Here is a 16,839-nt window from a genome sequence, read left to right on the forward strand (position 1 = left end):
AGTTGAGAAAATAGCAAAAAATACACAACTGTCTCAAGAACACAGAACCACAAAAGAACCATGATAAACTGAACGAACCACAGAACACAGAAACAAACAAAAATACATAAAAGAAAGATTTGTCATTATTTAGAGATAATATCACAGCACAAATGTGCACAGATGTTATCTGTTGACCTTTTGATGCATAACCTCAATTAAACAATTTAACTCCTCAATCATTTAGTCTAAAAAACTATTCTAGTGATGACTAAATGTATAATTGTGGTGTCTTTGTTCTGGTAAACTATATGTATTGTGTAAGTCCATAAATATGAAAATGTAACAAATGTTGTATGGTTTTAAAGCAAACATTGGCTCAGGACAGTTTGTCATCATGTCAGTTCAAAGCTTTAACGTTCTGTGTCATTTTGTCAGTTTTGAAAAATACATGAAAGCCAAAACCACATGTGTCAGGGAGTTGCCACAAGTTTTGAAAGAAAACTGGGCAGCGACTACATCTGAGATTCAGTTTCATATAAGTAATTGTATTTTATATTTTATTAGACAAGACCCAGCCTTATTTAAAGGATTAATTGACAATCGTGTACAAACAGACAGTTGCCACCTTCTTCTTTTTTTCTTCTTTTGAACTTCACCCTTTTTAAAATTAACATCCCTTTGTGTTTGTTGGATTTTCTCCTTTTATAGATATAACATTAGAGAAAAATCCTCATTGGGTTCCTGCATATTCTGTGTTCTGTGCTGTTTCCACAGAGCAGTGAGGTTGATGTGTTTATGGTCATGTCTGTGAGCAGTCGACAGGCACTGGAACACCACATACAACCACCCATAATTAGAACAAGATTGTTTGACTTACTGCATTACCCTGTTATTACTCAAACTGAAGGACACAAGGCTTGGTTTTAATAACTCTGCATACAACTGAGGGAACATTCAAGCAATTAAAATCAGATGAGCGTTTACATTTATGGCTGCTGCACTTTGCTTTTTGATGAACGGCTGACAGCAAGAGAATTTAAAATATATACAGCTTTTTTGAAAGATGGATTAAAAATTGTAAAAAATCTTCATATACAAGATCATATTTATAGTGCAGACTGAGTGCACCATGAACCTATGATCCCAGAGACCTCTCCCCAAGATTTCAGTGGCTTATCAATAATTCACATGTCAGGTCTGTAACAGATTTAGTATTGGTCGATTTAATTATCGTGTAAGTAAAAAGCCTGTTAAAAGCCACCAGTCTTTCTATTATGCTGATCATTTTATTGATGAATTTCCAGGGTGTGGAGTAAGCCAGCTGTCCTTAGAGCACAAGTGATGGATGTGGAATTTTTTTTTTAACCACTCATTCTGACCATCCCCCTTCACCGGCTTCATAAAGTCTAGGCTTACTACCATCGACATGTGGTGTTGGGACAGAAAAGCTTGTCACAAATGTTTATTATAGACTATAACAGAAAGAAAAAAATCTTTGCAACATTCGTAATGGTGTAGCAATAAAAAAAAAATCTCAATGAAGTTTTCAAATTTACTTTTCAAACATCTGAATTTTAGCAAATTAGATCATTTTTAAATGCCATTTGTTTGCCCTACTAAGATATAACTCTTATAATTACTTTATTTTCACTCTGTGAATTAGAGCTAGTAGCAATAAATAGAACACAATCTTGCATAGACAAGATTGGTGGTGAAATTACAAAAATTTTGACAAGTCTTAACAGTTTATGGAGAAATTCAATCAGAGAAAAAGTCAATAATAAACCTGACTTACTGGGCCACGTGAGAAAACTTTGGGAATAAGTACATGTTTCAGGCTGGAGGGTTGTGATAAGATGACTTCTGGGATTTGTAAAAACTGATGGCTGCAGGGAAGTATGCATGTCTCAGTGTGTGAATTATGTCTTTTGGCTTCGGAGTTCTAGCACATTGTTTCATCGGGTAAATTTGTGAGAAATGACTTTGTTGGTATGTTGTTATTATCTTTAAATGCTTTAAAAGAGTTTATGAACAGTGGCTTTCCACTTTTATTTTTTATATTTGATGTTTATCAGATGGAATTTGCTGTAGCTGCAAAATAGTAAGTCTGATATTTTATAATATGATGATTTTGCTAATTGCACCATATAAATGCTGACCTATGCAAACAAAAGACAACATAAAACCAATCATGTTGGAGCTGTTTGTTGTGCCATGACTACCCAAACCTATCTGGTGAAAAAGCTCTTGAGCATGTCTTTTCCAAGACACCCCCCACCCACCTTTGCCCCAAAATTGTTGTTCTTTGAGCCAAACTGTCATCTTTTGACTAACAAATTGTCCATATGTTAAGCCTCACTGAGGAATCCATTTCAACTCTGAGCTTTACACTTCATATCAAGAGTGAAGCTCTAAACAGCTGCTGCTTCACTTTCTCTCTATGATATAGCAAGGAAACCTGAGATGTGCTATTGATCAGACTTCCAGGTTGTTAGCTAGCAGCTTGATGTCTCCATATTCACTTTATGACCCTGTCCTAGAAGAAGTGGGGGTGTGATGAATGATCGATGAAACTGTACCACATAAATCTTCCCAGTAGAATTTCATCATTTAGACAAAGTGTTTAAATTTCAGACTTTCTGACCAATAACTCATTTCATTATCTTTCTGAAGTGAAATTACAATTTATGTTTAATCATAGAAAATTGCAAATTTTACTTAAACCTCAAACTAGCTGGAAAGACAGATTTACTTTCTCTTTGTGACCTTGAATGTTCAGACACTCCAATATGGAGCTCTTGAGAAAAAACAGGCTAAGTTGGATTTATTATTTTCTATTTAATGATTATCTGGCTTGCCGTGCTCAACATAATTTTACTAGCTTGTCACTCCAGACTAGAGCAGAAAGCATGACTGTTCAACTTGGCTTAATACTGACTAAGAAGCAACAGGAAAAAGGGGGATATTAGACTGGTCAAAAGATAAGTATGGAGCGGGGGGATGCTGAAGAAAAATATCTGAGCACCATTTTGCAAAAACACCTCTTAAGCTAAAAAAACATGGCAGCTGAGGAGAAACAGCTGTGTGCACTGAAGCCTGGCATCCACAGGATAAAAACACAGGCAGTTAATAATAAAAATAATAAGCCTGCTGAGTTATGAATAAAAGGATTCTGATGGGAATATACAGTCAAGCGAGGGCCCCTCATTTGACTGTATTCCAGGCTGCCCTTAATACAACACAAACCCCAGAAAAAGAAAAAGGGTCAGGTTTGGCAGATACTGTATGCTGTTGGCACTCTTCAGTGGCTGTGAACACCAGCTTTACCACAGAGGACGAAATCTGGCAGAACAATGTCGTCTTACTCCATAAGACCATACGAGTATAGACTTTATCATGTTATTGTAGGAGGAGATCCAGCAGCTGGACGGATTCTGGACTAAACACTTTGGTATTTATGAGTGAGGCTAATTTTGTGAGCATGTACTGTATGTGTACGTGTGTGGTTTGTGTTCTGAGCTTAAAACAGAATGTCAGGGAAACCCCAAACCACCCAGTTTGTCATCTTGTCCCATGCCTCACTCATTTTTGCCTTTCCTGTCATCTGTCTCTTTCTCCCCTTTCGCTCTTTCTGCCATCTGGCCTTGGTGAGTATATCTCTGACAGAAGCGCTCAGACAGCTCAGCCTTAATGGTCTGGCACGCGTTGTTAACAGCGCTCATTTTATTCCACCAAATCTCACTCCAAGAAGTTCACTGACAACTTCAACAATAAAAAGTGTAAGGGAGGCAATAAAAAAGTTGTTTTATTCCCAGAAATAAAACCTTGAGTTGTTCATTCATGAAACAAATAACAGCATAAAGTATTTAATTTGAAGACTATGCAGCTTCAAGAAATCTTGATTACAACTGCATGCATTGTTAAAGGAGGGACAAACACTGTGAATGACCACTTCTGATACTTGCACTATCTACTTCCTACCAGTAGGAGGTGCTAGGTTGAAGTGACACTCCTAAAAGTCTATTATTAGGGTGTGAACAACGTACAGGGTTCAACAAACTCCAGGAATTGTTGCATGAATCAAACACATTCCTACACTATCAACAACCATTAAACTGTAAAGACAATGATCAGAACATGGCAGACATTTTTTAATTTATCTTACATTCCTGTGTGGTTTTTAGCCTTTGCTTGTCCCATGAGCTGCCAAGCTTTGCTCCACATTCACTGATTTATGGGATCCCAGGGAGTCGAAATAAATGAGAGTGAGGCAAATGAGAGTATAAATCATCATCATCACAAGTAACTCTGATATCATTTAAACAGCAGCCAAACCTTTGGTGGAGGCAACAGGGAAATCCGTAGAGGTTAGAAAAATGAGAACTGTGAGAAAAAGTAGAGTTAAAATATGACCAGTAAGATAATACTGCTATGATTAGTCATGCCATCTATGTTCTTTCAAAATTACCCCACATGCCCTGTATACAACCTCTCCAGGAAAACCATAAAAGGATTCCTCTCTTTGTACTCATTTACATTTTTATCAAGATGATGCTTCCCTTTGAATTTATTGGTTTTTTTTATCCCTAACAGAGGTACACTACACAGTTACAGACATTTCTCAACACAGTGTTACTCAGAAATTAGGAAGTTCAGACTCCATTTTTGTGTGCCAATTTGTTCTTGTTGTAAAGACTAGTGTAAGTTGGTCAGGAAAGTTTAAAAAAAGACATTCACACACTCACACACTATCAATAAACCGGTCCTTGTATATATACTGTTCTGTAGAATTTGTTTCATGATATAACAGACACGAGTTAGCAGATTTGTACCATTCGTGTGGGGGAAGCAGACAAGGTGTTACGTTGACTCAAGGCTCTGGCATATGCCATGAAATGTCAAAAAGTCACTTTGCACTCAAGTGGTTGTGAGATGTTCGTTTTTGCACACACCTTTCATATCTTTCAACTCGACTCAGAACTCTGGGGAAGCTCCTCCCTCCTCCTACAGGCCAGTTAACATGCTGCTGAGTTAGTACTCAATGACTTTGTTGGGCTTCTGAAGTTTGGATGTTGTTCTTTTGTCGTAAGTTGCAACTAATTTCCAAATGAAAGTTTTGAAAGACCTTCAAAAAACTTGAAGACCCATTGGTGGAGATCATATTAAAAGATTAGGAAAAAACAAGAATGTGATCTGTGTACTGACTGCCTAGGACATTTTAACTTACTGATAAAACAAGATTGTGTCTAAAAAAATGGACCTTTATCATCCTTGGTCAAACTACAAATTAGCAGAATACTAGAATAAAATTTTACTGTTGATCTGTATCTCCAAACCCATGTCTTCTCGTAGAAATGATAGGAGGACTTAAATGTTTCACAATGCTTCCTAAAAACTTTCTGTAAAAAAAAAAAACAAACAAGAAAAACTCTTAAGATTAGGAGTGTTTACAGTAACCTTGCTGACTTGTTGAAATCAGTAAGACAATATTTGTCAGATTGTATAAAGAGGTAAAAAGAGGTATAATGTGCCTTTATTGAGATAATAAGCATTGAGAAGACAAACTTGTTACGTTTTCTGTAGAATCAAGTAATTCTACCTGGTATTTAGGACCAGGACAGAAAAGCTCAGACTGCATCCACAGCCAAGGACATATTTGTCACTCACACTTTAAACTGCAAGACAACAAATTATTTCAGTTAGAGATATGCAAAATCTTGACCTAGGAAGTAACGCTTAATTAGAATTAAGCAAGTCAGTCAGACATGCAAAAAATTGCACCTTGCGTCAGAAGTCAATTTGATTATTTATTTTACTCCTTTCACTTTTGACTTGGAAATGCAGAAAACAAAAACAAAACACCACCCTTCAAACTTCCTGCACTCACACATAGCAAAGCTTGACAGGTCTGCTGTGACAAGGCACCTTTGTTTGTAACCTTTGGGTAATCCATCAAAATCATAGACACACACAAATTAAAATATAAATATACCACCATGAGTTTGGTAGTTTGTTTGAGGTACTATTTTTTTGTTAACTAGCTAAATATAATTTTCCGACAGCATGGCACTGCACACTATGGTCAAATATTTTCACTTAAGTTTAGCTTGTTCGAAGCACACACACATTGTTAAAAAAAATTCTTGTAGTTTGTTTAGATGCAAGATTCCAAAATTAATCTGTTGCCATGTTCACTTATAAAAAATATTTTTTCCCCTGCAAACCCTCCGAACAGGCCCTACTGCCTATTTTTTTTTTCTGTCTTGAACTTTGAAAATTCAATAAACATGCTAACATATTTCTGTATAGTTTGAGTTCTAGCTCCTTTTTTAATTTTGTTGAACATGTATAGTCTGAACTTGGTGTGAACTTGCAGGGAGGTCCACTGAGATGAACTTTTGCATTTACCATAATAACTGAGGCCTGTTGAGTCTAAACATAGAACTTCTGTGGGGTTTTTTTTTGTAATTTCCCTGAGTATTGCTTATTTTCACATTGGGGTGAATGTATTGTGATGTGCACTCCTTTGTAGATTAACAACTGTCTCAAATGGTTTTCACTTGTGAATGATAGACTCCAAACAGTTTTGAAATGATTTTAAAACTTCTTCTCATATGATAGGCATCATCGGTTGCTTTTCCAAGAAACAAAAAGGAAACCAAACCATACCAAATCAAGACAAAACAAAAACTCACCAGAATACATGTTTTAACAGTAGCAGTCATTTAGTGTTCAGTAAATCAAACACATTTGATTAATTGACAGCAATAAGGGTGCTAGTTTGCCTGGTTAAAAATTTTGGTTTGGGTTTCAGGTTTTGTGAAGTACAGCTAATATTGACAAAGTGTAGTTTGACATACATGGTTATTTACCTCAGATTATGTTTCCTTTATTTTAATTGAGGACCAATTAAGTCTTTGTTTAGTTAGTTATTATTTTTTTGTTTGTTGGTTGGTTTTTGTAGTAAAATTATCAACTCTTACACTGGAAGAGGGTGTGCCTTGTTTTTTACTATAACTGTTAATTTTGTGTTACTGATCGCCTCTACTTGTCTAGGATCTGTTCCATGGCCCAACTGTCATATATGTTTTGATGCAGCGTGACTGGAAATCCCCAAACCTACTCTAGCCTCAAAGTTTGTTTTGTGTATATAAGCGCACATTTACTCAACATATGCAAACACAGATGTATGCAAACATAAATGCATACACACACACACACAAGTGCATGCACATGAGTTCCCCTGCCTTTCCTTCCTGAGGTGCTTTTGATTGACAGTGCCTGCCCCAGCTAGGGATTATAATGGAAAATGGTAGGGGGAGTGGGTGTGGATCCAGGAGAGGGGTGACAAGGTTTAAGGCCAGGGTGAGAGAGTAAAAAAAAGGGCAGAGGATTAGACCCACTGAGCTTCATTAACCTGAATGTTTACACAAGTTGATCTCTTGCAATGAGAGCCTTTTTCTTCCCACAAGTGTCCGCTTCAAGAACATGCTGCCCCTTTCCTCCATCGTCTCAACTCAACACATCCAGCAACATATAAAGTCAGCAAACTTAGACAATCTGTACTTCCTGATATAGTCAAAACTGATGATAGAGTATCTGTAGTAAAGATATGGTCTATTTAAATTGTTAGTTTCGATGATGCCCCTCAAAACTATATAAACTCTGAAAGCCAGTCAGTTTCAACATGCATTAATGATTAAGCACAAAATAATGTGTTTTTCTAAAACAATTAATCTCCTTAAACATTAGTTTTTGTTTAAAATGAAAAAATATGAGTGCCAAAACCTTTCATGTAACTATTAAAAAATGTTTTTATCCTTTTAAAGTCTGGAGGGTGTGGCTCTGATATGAACTGTTGTCTAGAAGATGTGTTCTTGTTTCTGGATTCAGGGTACTTCTCAAACTATTTTTAGATAAAAACAATGGTTATTCAAGGAAACTGAGGTATTCAACTGGCTGTGAATTGTGATTTTTTTCTATGTCAAAAAAATGCTGTAACTTAAAATATTCCATAAAAAGTTGTTATTTTTTAGTTTTAATATATATATATATATATATATATATATATATATATATATATATATATATATATATATATATATATAAGTGATTGTGAGGTTTTGTGAGCTGTTATGTGTGGCTTCTAGAAGAAGAAGAAAAAACATTTGACATTTTTGAGCAAAAGGTTTCTGTTGTAGCCCAGCTGAACAAAATTCCTGCTACTTTTATAAGGTATTACAACATAATGTTACACAAAGGTTTAAAGGGGTAAAGAGCCACTAAATTAGTGCCAATCATGAAACAGACTTCAGACGCACCAACTTGTGCTTTTGTTGCTTCTCTCCAAGGACCCATTGAGCTGTCCGGAATTGTGCTGGAGCTCTAAAGACAACACTGGGGGCTGTTTGCTTCCCAGATTAAAGAGGCTGAGTGAGACAGCCACCTGAAAGGAGTGGTAGTAGAACAAGCACCAGAGGTTTCCCCCCAAAAGAGCAGTTAGCAGTACAAAACTGCCTGAATTGTTTAGGATCTCCTGTGAAAGGTTGTTTTCTCTCCCCACTGAAGTGGAAAAGTAAATTAACGCTCACTCCACGTCTGGCTCTGGCCCTGACTAGCTGAGAACGGTGTGTTGACAGCCACAAGATTGCTTCCTTTAAAGAGCTGTAACTGAAGGGACATGGCTTATGCCTGAGTAAACAGAAAGAAGTTCAGAACTTTTACTTAGACAAGCAGGTTGTGGTGTGCACTTCAAAACTGCTATGGCATCAAATGAGCTGGTAGAGCAATTGGAAGTTATTCTGCACAAGGCACTTTTTTGACGACTTCTGCCATGTGGGTCTGATTTTTCCCTTTGAATGATTGTGGGTGCTGTGGAGGTTCACTGTGAGTCCATGCCTGTTTGACAAGATGCTGATTCTACAGACATAAAAAAGGGAAATAAGAGGGAAAACTTGAGACAGAGAGAAAAAGACAGAAAGCCAATAAGAGTGCCAAATCACGACTGCTGCGGACCAACCGTCTACTCAGTCTCTGACAGGAAAGAGAATGTGGGGGGAAGAGAAGAGGAATGAGATACTGGAGAGAGAGGTGCTTGGAGGAAAAAAGAGAAAAAGTTTCTAAGGAGACATCTGGCTTTGATTATGAGGACCAGCATGGACAAGCAAGCCTTTGCTGCTTGTTTTGACTGGGCCTTTTAGGGGAAGTCGATGTTGTTTGTTTTTGAATTACAAGTGGCTTGTTAATTGATGAATAATGAGCCTGAGAAACAATGAATGAGCAAATTTTGTAATCAGAGCCTTTCAATGTATGTATCTCTAATACATTTGCTTTTATAAAAAGTATTGAAAATCCCCAGCTCTGACTGGCTTTAAAAAAAGTGTACATTGTTCCGAGCTTGTGAATGAGGAGAAACATTTCAAAAGCTCAAAACTGGAATTCAAACTTCTTGTCTGTCACCCACTTTCAGACATATTGAGTGTGAGAGAAACCTCATGGCATAGCGTCCTGCACCGCTGAATATGAATAAACCATCAAGTGCAGAGAACTCAAGCCAAGTAAAACTCAGCACACAGGCATCGCAGCAGAACAAGAATGAAGATCTTTACTTGCAAATACGGCCAAACTCCTCCATCTCTGCACTCCCGTTCACAAAGTCAATTGCCCATCAACAAAACAAAATGGCTTTAAAAAACATCATGCAATGATTCCCTTTTCTCTGGTTTTGGTTATACTTAGGAGTGACATACATTCCTCCAGAGGAAGATACTTTAGGTTAGTCTGAATTAAAATCCAGGGTAATGCTACTGAGGCTGGATTGAAAAGAAACTTGAGATTAGAAATAGCCTGCTGGCATTCAGAGAAACTTTGAGGCTGTGATGATGATTGGAAGTGACGTCTGCTTCTGCTGCAAGAGCAGATGTATAAATGTTGAAGGGGTCTGGACTTTGGTCTCTGCCACCTTTAAGTTTGAAACATTTCAAATGTTTATGAGGGATTGAAGAGTGATTAAGAATGGCATGACTTCCTTGTGCATAATTTTACAAAATGTTTCATTTATTTAGTGAAAAAAATAGACTTTCAATATCACATCCAGTATATTGTCACAGTTGAGTTTTCTTGCATTTGGGCAGCTCTTGGTATGTTCTTATAAAAGGATGGTTTTGAAATTGTGTGTTAGAAAGTACATTCAATAAGTGACTGATTTTAACTCATTAACTACTATATTTACTGTATAATACAAAACGTATGCTGTTGTTTTAACTCACAGGCAAAAGCTAAAGTTTTTTCTTACACTATATGTTTTACAGAATACTTTTAAAACTAAATGCACTTTCTTCATAAAAATTGTTATTTAGAATCAATTAACACTCTTAGATATCTGCTGTGTTAAAATGACTTTAGGGCTTGAACCTCTGACCACTGCACTTTGCCGGCAGCAGTAACACAATGTGATCAGTGAAACATTATCCTGAAGACGGGAAACCAGCTGGGAAGTGGAGAACAGGAATAACGGAGGATGTTCTCTCTGCTTACCAAACAGAAACCCAAGAAGATCTTTTCCAAGGATGAGGAGAAAGGTGTTAAAGGAAGTGTCTGTGTCCTGGCAATTGTTTTGCATCTTTAAGATTTCCTAGTACAATTTGTGAGTTAGCCTATGCACGGATGTGTGTAAATAACTGGGCAAGTAAGGAGAAAACACACATATGCAGTTAGAAAAGATAACGTGATTCTGTCAAAATAATAACATTTTCATAACAGTTCCTGATTTAAAAGTAATAATTCTCATTGCTCAAACTGGAAAGCAGGAAACTGAGTTTTTAATTTGAAGAGTGTGACCAGTAATTATAATATTTTTACAAGCATGTCCTCTTATAGGAGGAGGAGTAGATAAAAAAATACATCTGAGTGTTTTATAGGTATGGTTAAAAACTGGACTGACAATTTAAATATTTAATAATATAATATATTCAAGTTTTCATTGACGAGAGAAACAGAAACCAATGGCAACTTTACAGTTTCTATAAACTTTTTTCAGGTGTATTTTTATCAGAATAAAATGTGTTTAATTCACTACAAGCACAGATTTAAGTTTCCTCTGGTGGTTGCTGAAATCACATGAATGCCACATCACAATACCACAGATAAATGTTCAGAAAAAAAATATAGAGAGAAAATGCTCTGCAATAATTGTAACAATGAAATCCCAAACAAAATCCATACCTCTCTAAAAGAGAAGCGACTAAAGGGTATGTTTTACCAGGTCAAACAAAAAGTCATTCGTTTATGGCTGAATATTGTCTCATGTTTCTGTTCTGTTGGAGACTATTACTGTCACAAAAATGTGCTGTATTAATGTACTAAACAGCACCATCCAGAGAGTTTCTAGTAGAGCCTATATCTATCCAGGAAATAGTGTTAATTAAATCTAACCCATTTATTCTAATGCAAATTTGGTTATGAAGATAAAGATATTGTCCACCAGTAACTCAGTAGTGAAGCAATTCAAAACAACTTAATAATAAAACTAACCTTTTACCTGTGGAAAACAGGAGGAAGAGTCAATGTCAGGTTCACTTTTCTGGTCACATATCTATCAACTTCATCCTCAGTGATGATTGATCCTAGAATGACACAGTGATGACACATCCTAGAACGTTAACTGATTAAAGCTGCGACATTTAGTTACATACATGAACAGGTTCCAGTTGAATTTAACACTATAAGCCAGGCATATTGTTTTGTATATGCATGCATGTTGTTAAATCATCCATCCATCTTCTAGTGTTTATCTGTGCTGGAGTCATGGAGGCAACGGGTCCTGGAGGGAAACCTGGACATCCCTCTCCCCAGAGACACTCTCCAGCTCCTCCTGGGAGATCCCAAGGCGTTCCAAAGCTAGATACATAATCCCTCCAGCAAGTTCTGAGTCTGTCCCCGAGTCTCCTCCCATTGGGATGTGCCTAGAAAATCTCCAAGCGAGGCATCTTTTTAGTTATATCATGCATATTGTAACCCCTTTTCCATAGAAGAGAGCTCAGATATAAATAATAAGCTTATGAACACAACTGGAGTTTTTTAAATTTCTTTAAGGACAGTCATGTGTGAGATTAACCAGACATTCATTTCTTTACCATAATTTTTCTGTGAGGTGATTTTACTCATTTTTAGAGGATGTCAGCAGACAATAGGGTCAGAGTGCAAAAACAGGCAACTGCAGGTGAGACCTGTGGCTATCTGTCATCAACACATCAATCACAGAGGAGCACCATCCTATGAGAAACATTTGCCATTAGGCATGCAGGTGAACCCTTAAATCAGCTTTAATTGGGACGCTGAGTAACAAGCAAGGCTGAAAGGTGTGGGAAGCAGAGTCTGTGAACTTTATTGCCGACTAAGGGACTCTGAGTTGCAGAGGCAGAGCAGACTGTTAGTAGTAAGAATATGGCTAGTTTCCTCGTGAAATATACCAAACAACTGCTTCAGTTTATAAAGACATAAAGAGTGTCTAGAATAGAATAGAATGCATGCAAGCAATAAAATTTTAAAAAGCCTTTCAAAGTCATTGTTTGTTTTAAATGCAGTAAATGCTTTAAAAAATTAAAGGTTTTATCGCAATCACACAGCTGCATTTGTAAAATACAATAATATACAATAGATTCCATTTCTTTAAAATGAAACCTTTATTATTAATACTATACAGTGCATGTATGTCAGTATCCTGATATTATGGCATCAAGTTTAAAACTATATTGCTCCTTTTGTGTACTAGTTGCAGCCTATAGGCTAGAACTTGTAGGTTTCACAGATAAGCACCCGCTCAGCACAGGAGCTCAATTTCCATGGTATTTGCTGTAATAGTCCTCTCAAAACTGGAAATTTATTGATGGATTTTTTACAAAATTTACTGCCCCACATCCCCTCCCTGTAGGCCGTGAGCCTTTAATCTTTGGAGACGTTCATTAGATCGTTTGTCAAAACCACAAGCTTATCTCCTCTCTCCTTTCTTTTTTGCATTCATCTGGTGCTTTCACTTTCTGGAAAGAGTTTACATGCAGTGTCTCATAATACAGATGAGGCAGCCGGGTTGTAGAGGTGAACAGAATACGGAAGAGGCTGAGTGCAATGGACCATGGAAACTACTTCTCTCCACGTCCTTCCTTTCCTTTTTAAAAACAGAATTTACAGCTGATTAGGCTCCATTGTAAAGACAGGCCCCAGTTTACAGAAGGAACGCTGCACAACATTTATGCAAGGCCAGACCCAAAGACCCTTATAAAAAACATATGTTCTTCCAAAGACCCCTCAGAGAGAACATAAAAAAATCTCTGCAGATGGCTCATTTTCAGCACATCATGAAAAAAAAAAAAAAATTGGACACGTCTTTGGAATGTAAGAACTTTAGTGTTCACAGAAAAAAGTTATATGACAGCAGAAGTCATGGTGATAAAACATTTGAGGGACTTTGCCTTCTATGCAATAATAACTGCATGTTGAGAAGAATCAAGCAAAAAAACCTTTTCCATCTGTCCAAGCTTTTTGGAGCGTTAACATGACATAACATCGGCCTGCAACATGAAAATACTCTGAAGTTTATTGTGCCATTATTGGTGGCAATTTCAAGTGATCTCATGTTGAACAAGGTGTGAAAAAAAGAACTAGAATTTCGACTGTCAGCAATATTAAATAATAAGAAAGAAAGAAAAATATAATAAAAAAACATGTTTATAACACTTTTTTGGGGGGGAGGGGGTGAACTTAGTGGACACAGGATGTAGGATATTTATTTTTGTGGGATTTTTTCATTTTCAATATTTGTTAACAGTAGCTGTTGTCAGTGTCTGACATTGTAAATACATTGAAAAAGCTTACATTTATTGTCAAGCTGTTTAATATCTGACAGAGAAACCAAAATAATTTTCTCTTTTCTTTTTTTCCAGTGGCAATGATTTAATTTGTATGAAAAGACAGTAATCTCAACTAAAAAGCAGTTCTTTTGTCATTTAATGTGACAGCTCATGAAAATCTTTTATATTTGAAACCCGTTGAGTTGTAAACCCTAACAGTTACAGTCAAGGTAAAACAGCAAGCTGTGCTTTACTTCCAACTGGGAAACATGTCAAATATCAAGCTGCTTGTTTATCATTTTATGTATATGTCAAAATAAAACTTAAAGAAAACTGTTTCTTCTGTCTAGTGTACAATAAGAGAACCGTATTCAGTAACTGGACAAGCTGGGCCAATTTAAGGTTTTGTTTTGATTTGCCATAAAAATGATTATATTCTGCTTATAGGTCAAATAAATTGGACTATTATTTTAAAAAATAATCAATAAAATTGATTGAATTTGGATCTGTTTTCAGGCCTTGTTATTGTGGTATGGTTTTAGAATTAAATCCATTTCCATCTTTTGACTTCTTAATTGCAACAATATTGCTGCTTTTACAGTAAATGTAAAAGTCATCATTTTTGCAGTGGTCTCAGTTAAAAGCTTCACCTGTTTTCTGATAAACTGACAGTCAAATATTTACTGAACAGAAACCCTGGAATGCAGGAAAAAAAAACAAGAACTCCTAATTTAAACCAGAAAATCTTATTGATAAACTCAAAATACTAACCACACTGCAAACTACCTTTTGGCAGGATTCAGTTTTAGCTCTGAGCTCATCATCGCACAGCACGATTCAGAATCACCCACTGTTTCCACGCTTGACCGTAACATGATCATTTGTGGCTCTACGACGACGAAGGTGTGAGTAAAATAGTTGCTTTAAAGAAGTGAGACTAAATTTTGTTATTGCTAAAGACATATATGAAGAAGCAGCAGCTGGCATGGACATTCCGAGCCGCTGCTGCCAGGCCTCAGCTGCTACGTGTGCTCAGTCTTCACCACATGGCCACAGAGTACACAAGGCAGCCACAGGTATGTCCCCATCACCCCAGGCCACACAAGTCACAGCCAGGATGCTGTCAGAACCTTTCTGGTACCCCGTCAAACTAATGAATTGTGACTGTGTGGTGCCTGAGCAAAAGCAATTGTTCCATTCATAAACCTGCCATTGATGTATGCAGACTTTCCTTACCCACTCACAGCCAATGAAGAGGGACTCCGGACTACATGAACTTGTCATATGGTTGTCTGTTTTTACAGTGGGTGAATTCAAGTACCTCAGCCAAGTATGTGTGTATGGATCTATTTATCTGGTAGTGGGTTTGTGTCTGCGGGTGTTCAGTGTATTTCGCCACAGTGGAAAAGATAATCACTAAACTGGTCGGCTGATGGTAAAACCCATCCAGGTGGACTGTGCATGCGGGCTGGTGAGTGAGTCTTGGTTTGGCTCCTGAAGGTCCTGGTGCATCATGAAGTTTGTGGTGAATAAAATGTTGAGCTGTGCATTTTAAAGCGGCTACTGAATTAAATGTGTCACACAGCAGGCTGGTGCAAAAAAAAAGAAGAAAAGAAAAAAAAAAAAACAGGTCTGTAATTTTGTCTTGGAGAAATCATGGGAACAGTAGTCTTGTGTTCTTTTTTTATACACTCGAACTTGAGCAGTGTAGGGAAAACCTGATTGCTGACTCATCTGCGGTGCTTTAAAGCGCCAGTTGGAATCACCTAACAATAATAATCGTTTTAATTTTGTGTTTTATTTCGATTGTACAAAGAATGGCTACAAAAGCAAACATTTCGCTCATTTCCTTGTTTCGGGACCTGATGCCAGGCTACGTGGGGTAAAACAATCAATCAGAAATAAGAAGCAGTATAAGGTGAAAACTTAAGTGGGTTAATAAGAGTAGAGTGACACAGACCAGGAGAATAGAAAAATTAGTTATGGGCAGTGTTTCCAACTGACATAATTTCAGCCATGTGAGTTTCAACATAAACAGAAAAGGAATGAGAAAATAATTGTGGTGTGTGTGGTAACCCCTCACAGGCTACATGGTGGATGCTGTTTCCAGGATTATGGATTTCTCATTATATATGAAGTACACATATTTTTGTGTGGCTTGGTACAACAAAGTTACAACCACGCTTGCGCCTCAAAATAAATAAATAAATAAATAAATAAATAATCCTTTCCCATTGAAAGAGTGAAGGTAAAAGTAGAACTTTGGATTTTTATTGCTCACAGGACTTCAATGAAGTGACACCTTTTTATATCAAAATAACAAAAACATGTAAGACACTTACTGTAAAATTGTTCTAGTGTCTGCCTGCTATTAAAAATATGATTGTTAATTTATTAATTTTGTCATTGAATAACTTATAACTGCAGTGTTTTTCTTTTTAACATTAACAAAACAAAACAAAATCACTGTATTCTGGTATGATAATGTGTGAGGATTCACTTTGTTTAGTCTGTGTTGGCCTCCAGTGATTAGTTTTAAACAAATGCTCTTCCTTTTGGAAATCAAATGCATTGGCTACAAATATCAGACAGAAACTGGAAACAGATGCTGTAGACTTCTTGCACAGGTATGTTATTTTTTATATATTGTGCTTCGAGGTTGGATAGCTTAGATAACAGCAACAATGATTTAGTGCTATCAAAAAATTGGGAGAAAATTAAAAGAGTTTCCAAATTTCAAACAATAAAAAATGTTTTACTTCAGTATAAAAGAAAATGTAAGACTTTTGAACCTAACACAGTATATGAGAAGTCCTGTGTGCAGGATTAGTTTCTAAATGAAAAGCTGATTAGACTTGATAAAAACAAAATAAACTAGAGGTTTGACTACTGATTCATAGCTGCTCTAACATCCTAGCTTTTCTCTCTGTTCCAATAATTTCCCTCCAGAGAGATTTCAGAGACAAGGCAGTTTTTTTTTCTTTTCATTCAATGAGCTTTAGCTTGCTTG

This window comes from Kryptolebias marmoratus, linkage group LG4 (genome assembly GCF_001649575.2).
Source record: "Kryptolebias marmoratus isolate JLee-2015 linkage group LG4, ASM164957v2, whole genome shotgun sequence".
Taxonomy (NCBI): domain Eukaryota; kingdom Metazoa; phylum Chordata; class Actinopteri; order Cyprinodontiformes; family Rivulidae; genus Kryptolebias; species Kryptolebias marmoratus.